Source organism: Chiloscyllium plagiosum, chromosome 10 (assembly GCF_004010195.1).
Source record: "Chiloscyllium plagiosum isolate BGI_BamShark_2017 chromosome 10, ASM401019v2, whole genome shotgun sequence".
Lineage (NCBI taxonomy): Eukaryota > Metazoa > Chordata > Chondrichthyes > Orectolobiformes > Hemiscylliidae > Chiloscyllium > Chiloscyllium plagiosum.
Genome location: NC_057719.1, coordinates 47852570 through 47859022, shown reverse-complemented (window position 1 = coordinate 47859022; position 6453 = coordinate 47852570). Strand labels below are relative to the sequence as shown.

General features: G+C 39.3%; 1 protein-coding gene across 4 annotated transcripts in view; it reads right to left on the bottom strand.

Moving 5' to 3' along the window:
- LOC122553622 (F-box only protein 34-like) overlaps positions 1 to 6453 on the bottom strand; it is a 46094-nt gene that overhangs the window by 16816 nt on the left and 22825 nt on the right. For 2 of the 4 annotated variants that reach the window (XM_043697711.1, XM_043697713.1), the window contains 2 exons: positions 1167 to 1335; positions 708 to 829 (listed from right to left, as the gene is read on the bottom strand). The gene's annotated coding sequence lies outside the window, so the exon portion shown is untranslated. The remainder of the gene's footprint in view (positions 1 to 707; positions 830 to 1166; positions 1336 to 6453) is intronic. The other 2 variants (XM_043697714.1, XM_043697715.1) reach the window with 1 other exon arrangement.

Genomic DNA, 6453 nt, shown 5'->3' with positions numbered 1-6453 from the left:
ACCCCAATCCTCGTGCAACACCTCCCCCCGCCCCAAATCACCATGCAACACACCCCTTGCACTCAACCCCGCCCAACACACCTCCCACCCACCCCCTCTCCGGGGCAGCTAGACTGGACACCAACAAGACCTTTGCTGCAGTTCCCTTTGTGGGGTAAGTCTCCAAATAGCACATACACGCAGCCACAGCCACACACGTAACTTTTTACTGCAACTTTTTGACAGGTTCCATATTTATCCTGTACAGGACAATGTTGGAGAGATTATGTGTGGAACAAGGGTTTAGGGTACACCCCTGTATAGAACTCCAGGGAAAAAGTGTGCGGAGAGAGAGGGCGGGAAGTCAGTCATTTAGAGATGATGCCTGTTTAATTACTAAATAAAAGACGCAATAACTGTTGGAAACATGTCTTTGATGTAATGTTTTCATCGGGACCTCGAGATCTCCTTTGGATAATCCGATTTTCAGATAATTGGTATTCGGAAAAATCGAGGTTTCTCTGTATATGTAATTCTGAAGTAGGGTCATTTAGGACTTCAACTCACTTTCTCTCTGAACAGATTCTGTCTGACCTCAGTTGCTCCGACATTCCCCATCTATTTTATATTCCTGATGTTGTTCTCATTTGAACATATTATTTACTAATTGCTTAACTTAATGACATTTGTACTTTTTTTTTGATACTCTTGTAAAAGCTGGCACTTACTAAAATTCTCACTAGAGGCAATTCCAAAGTAAGGCACGCCGTCACTTCCTCCACTGCTTCCTACATCCTGAGACTTGGCATAACTTCTCACCACAAGGCCTTACCACATCTTCAAAAACAAACTGAAAGAGAAAACCGGAAGCAAATGTTATATTATGCACACGGAAATACAAAAACCTGTTCAAACAAATGTCAGTTCTTTAATACCATTCTCGGCTATCAATTATCTATAAAAGGATGATAGACTGTCAAGACACGAAGAAAAGTTTCATTACCTCCATTAATTTATTTATACTAGAAGGAAACAAGATGGTACTTTTCCATTCCATGGAAAGTTGACTGTAACTTGGAAATTAGTTTACTGTGCTAACATATAAATTCAACTAGTGAGATTACCAAATAGTACAATTACACAATTAAAAATAATTAGAATTTGAAATTAATATTCAAAGAACTGACCAGTATTCGTCGCACTTTCTCACGATCAACAGCGAATGAAATAAATATATACATGCAGCACAAGAAAGCAGCAATGGTAGTAATACAAAACATGAGCTCAGTGAGAAGGGCTCAATTACTGAAGTACAGGGCTGTCAACAGATTGCTTTATGTTGTACTCTCTGGAGACCTGCAGGAACAAGACAGCATTTCACAACTAGCGTAAAGGAATATAACCACATATTATTCAAAAATTCTAGTCTTGATTAAACATCTATGCAGAGGCTCTTTATCCAAGAAACATATCAGTTTTTCTATTTGTAGTAGCCATAGATACATCCCTGTAGCACAGTATTAATTGGCTTGCAGCAATGCAAAAGCTTAGAACACAATTACTTTGAGAGTTGAACTTAAAACTGTACAGATGAATTCAGGCAAGATCAACAAGCATGCAACAACATATGCAATAAAGCACCAAACTTTTATGCATGATTCAGCTGACCAATAATCAATTTGTTGCACTAAGTAACTGTCTCCCAGCAAACAGATTATATTCTTATTACTCAACTATAGCTCAACCAAAATGGGCTTTGAATTTCTCAGAAGGAAATTGATAAATGAAGACCCAAACCTGTACAAAGTTGACTAATGGCTGATTTGCTTTTAGGCGTAACCCTGAGCTGGAGACAAAGATTAACTGCTCTGTCAGCCAACTCTTACAGCAGGGCACCATTAATTGCTTACTCATCCAACAGATTTTTCAACATGCTGCAAACTATTACAGCAGATAAGGTGCCAGAAAATATTTCCTAATGTTAAACTTGGACATTCTCAAAAGACTGCAATAAATACAAAAATATTATTGGTCTTCGTAACTGCTTTGATTCCAACATTTAAAAAAAAGGAGCAGCACGTACAGTTTCTAGATTACTTCATTTACTAGATCTTGTTTCTCTAAATTCTGCCTTTGGAATAGCAGATTGCAGTACAATTCCATGTATACCAGCAAACCTTTGATACCTCAATCATTGTAGCAATTTTTAAATTTATCAACATATATAAAGCAAGTGCCTACAGACTATTTAACCTTAGGCAAGGAGATATAATGGCACCACAAGCAAGTTCAATTCTGTCCCATGTATATTTTCAACAAGGCAGATACCAGAAAATGTAATCCTACAATTTCAGCCTGGAGAAATTGAGGATCAACCACAGCAACATCCAAAGTGTAAGCTGAGCAAAGAGTTAAAACTGCACAGCATTCATTTATCTGGGGGGAATAAAAATGTTGCTTCATTTTTGATGAGGATTACAAAACAAGCATGTCAAGATATGTTATATTTAGTACTTCAGATAACTGACCACAACTGCAAAAAGTATCCAGACAATACTCAAATTCTAGAAGCTATATATATTTATTTAATAAAGGATTTGTATGGCATGTCTTAATAAATTCACAAGTTACTTCACAAGCACAAGAGTACATAGAGTCATAGAGATGTTACAGCATGGAAACAGATCCTTCGGTCCAACCCGTCCATGCCGACCAGATATCCCAACCCAATCTAGTCCCACCTGCCAGCACCCGGCCCATATCCCTCCAAACTCTTCCTATTCATATACCCATCCAAATGCTGCAATTGTACCACTTTCTCTGGTGGCTCATTCCATACACGTACCACCCTCTGCGTGAAAAAGTTGCCCCTTAGGTCTCTTTTATATCTTTCCCCTCTCACGGGTGGCATGGTGGCACAGTGAGGCAGCAGTGCTAGAGACCCAGGTTCAATTCCCACCTCAGGCGACTGACTGTGTGGAGTTTGCACATTCTCCCCGTGTCTGCATGGGTTTCCTCCAGGTGCTCTGGTTTCCTCCCACAGTCCAAAAATGTGCAAGTTAGATGAACTGACCATGCTAAATCGCCTATAGTGTTAGGTGAAGGGGTAAATGTAGGGGAATGGGTCTAGGTGGGTTGTGCTTCAGCGGGTTGGTGTGGACTTGTTGGGCTGAAGAGCCTGTTTCCACACTAAGTAATCTAATCTAATCACCCTAAACCTATGCCCTCTAGTTTTGGACTCCCCGACACCAGGAAAAGACTTTGCCTATTTATCCTATCCATGCCCCTCATCATTTTGTAAACCTCTATAAGGTCACCCCTCAGCCTCCGACTCTCCAGGGAAAACAGCCTCAGCCTGTTCAGCCTCTCCCTATAGCTCAAATCCTCTGACCCTGTAAATCCTCTGTAACTCTTTTCTGAACCCTTTCAAGTTTCACAACATCTTTCCGATAGGAAGGAGACCAGAATTGCACACAATATTCCAACAGTGGCCTAACCAATGTCCTGTAGAGCCGCAACATAACCTCCCAACTCTTGCACTCAATGCACTGACCAATAAAGGAAAGCATACCAAACGCCTTCTTCACTATCCTATCTATCTGCGACTCCACTTTCAAGGAGCTATGAAGCTGCACTCCAAGGTCTCTTTGTTCAGCAAACTCCTTGGGACCTAACCATTAAGTGTAGAAATCCTGCTCAGATTTGCTTTCCCAAAATGCAGCACCTCGCATTTATCTGAATTAAACTCCATCTGCCATTTCTCAACCCATTGGCCCATCTGGTCCAGATCCTGTTGTAATCTGAGGTAACCCTCTTCGCTGTCCACTACACCTCCAATTTTGGTGTCATTTGCAAACTTACTAACTGTACCTCTTATGCTCGCATCCAAATCATTTATGTAAATGACAAAAAGTAGAGGATCAAGACACCGATCCTTGTGGCACTCCACTGGTCACAGGCCTCCAGTCTGAAAAATAACCCTCCACCACCACCCTCTGTAGTACAGTTGCCCAACCAATTCATATGCATGATATTTCTTGCACTTCCTTCATTTAACATCTGTTACTATCAAAAACAGCATCACGAGGTTTGTCAAGTACAATTATCCATTTGGAAATCTGTGCTTTTTAACAGATCTATTTTCTTTTCAACTGGGTACATAGTTTTAACCTCAATAAATGAATTATTCCAACTACAGACATTAATGTATCAGACTTAAAATTACCTGCATTATCTCAGATTTTTTTTGTCCTAAATTGGCACTCTCCAGCCCTCCGTCATGTATACACAATCACAGAGCCCTGAAAAGTGAATACCTCAGGCTTTTGTAGCACAGTGGTAGTGTCCCCCCTTTTGAGCCAGGAAACCCAGGTTCGAGTCCCATCTGCTCCAAAAAGTGTATAATAACATCGCTGAATAGGGTGTTTCAAAAATAACTACCTAGGGCCTTGGCAATTTCTTTCATTATGATTATCATATCGATCCGATATGGCTCTTTTGATTTTGAGGTTAACATTTAGGATCATTTAGGAAAAAACCTAACTAAATATTGTTCAGTTCACTGTCACTTCTTGTCCAGTATCCTTCTACTTAATAAATACTAATGTTGCATATCAAATACCTTTAACATTTTTTGATATTCCGCAAACTGAAAATTTCTCGTTTTGGCATATCCCTTTTCACATTTGTAAAATGTTTCCATTTTATTCTCAGATCTTATTATTTTTTCCATGATTACACCCCCAAAGATCATCTTCAATTTTGATTAGTTCTACTATCTTTTGTTTTATACATACTGAAACGTATTAAATGGGACCAGAGTGGACCATTCAGCCCATCGAGCCAGCTCTGCCATCCAACACAATCATGACTAATCTGTTTGAACTGCAAAATTCCACATTCCTATTTACTGCCAAGAACTATTCTACTTCCTTTATTTTTAACCCAACACTGTTAGTCCATACTTTAGAAACTACTTTTAGAAATATTCTATTGCAACTCTACAATGCTATGTGCAGATTTATCTTGTTCGAGCTCACTCATCACCTTTCTACAATCTGCTCTAATTCATTGTTGAGTTCCAGTTTTCATGAGGACGATTTGCCCTTTCAAATTGGCTCCTAAACCTTTTCATAACATGTTCATTATTCAAGTTGTTCATCCTAATTTCGCTAATATACCTCATCTATTTCATCATTCAGCAGCAACCCCTACCTTAAAGTACCATAGAGCTGTACAGCATGGAAACAGACCCTTCGGTCCAACTCATCCATGTTTCTAAATGTCCTAAATTAATCTAGTCCCACTTGCCAACATTTGGCCCATATACTGTACCTCCAAACTCTGAAGATAACAAATGTTAAAATTACAGTGGGTCAGACAGCATCCATGAGAGATAGCAAGCCAACATCTTGAATCCAGATGACTCTTCAACCCACTCTGATCTCTGGCATTGGTTGTTTTCAGTAGATTCCAGCATTAGCAGTAATTTGCTCCGTCTAAACCGTTCCTATTCATATACTCATCCAGATACCTTTAAAATGTTGCAATTGTACCAGCCTCCACTTCCTCTGGCAGCTCATTCCATACATGCACCACCCTGTGTGTGAAAGTTGCTCCTTGAAGTCTTTCCTCTCTCACCTTAAACCTAGTTTTGGGCTCTGCTACAGTCTTTATATCCCAATTTATTGTTCCATTTTTGTTCAGCTTGTTGTCAGACTTCTATAAATGCTTACAAAAAGTGTAGGTAATCCTTAAAATAAATTTAATAATATAAAACATGGGATGTCTTTTTCACACACTATTTTGTCTCTTTGCTTAAATGTTTCAATAACTGAAGTATAGATATTTTATTTCACTACTCGATATCTCCCTTACTAAAATATCATCTCTTTCCATAATCTTTTTAGCCAATGCGCTTACATAGCTTTATCCCAAGGTTCAAATTCAATTCCAATACAAGAACCTACTTCGGCTATCCACCATTTACAAGACAAGTTACAGTGTGATGAGCTAACCTCCACTTGTCTGGATAAGTGCAGTTCCATTAAACTGAAGAGGCTCAACATCAAGTAAATAATACAGCTTGCTCAGCTGATACACCATTCACCATCTTCATTCAAGCAGAGCATACAATTTACAAAATTCACTGCAACAACTCACTATGGTTCCTTTGACAGCACTTTCCAAACCCATAACCTTTATCACCTAGAAAGACCAAGGCAATGGATACATGGTAACACCATCACCCACAAGCTCCCCTCCAAGCCACACATCATCCAAAACATGGAGGTAATGCTGTGTTTCTACTTTGCGATAAGCCAAAATCAAGGAACTCATTCCTAACAACGGTGTGGTGAACAGACCCTCCATGGACTGCAGTCGTTTAAAATAGCAGCTCAGCACAGGAAATAAATGATGGCTTAACCAGGAACAGGCATATTGTGTGAAAAAAAATAAAATGCTCAATTCAAA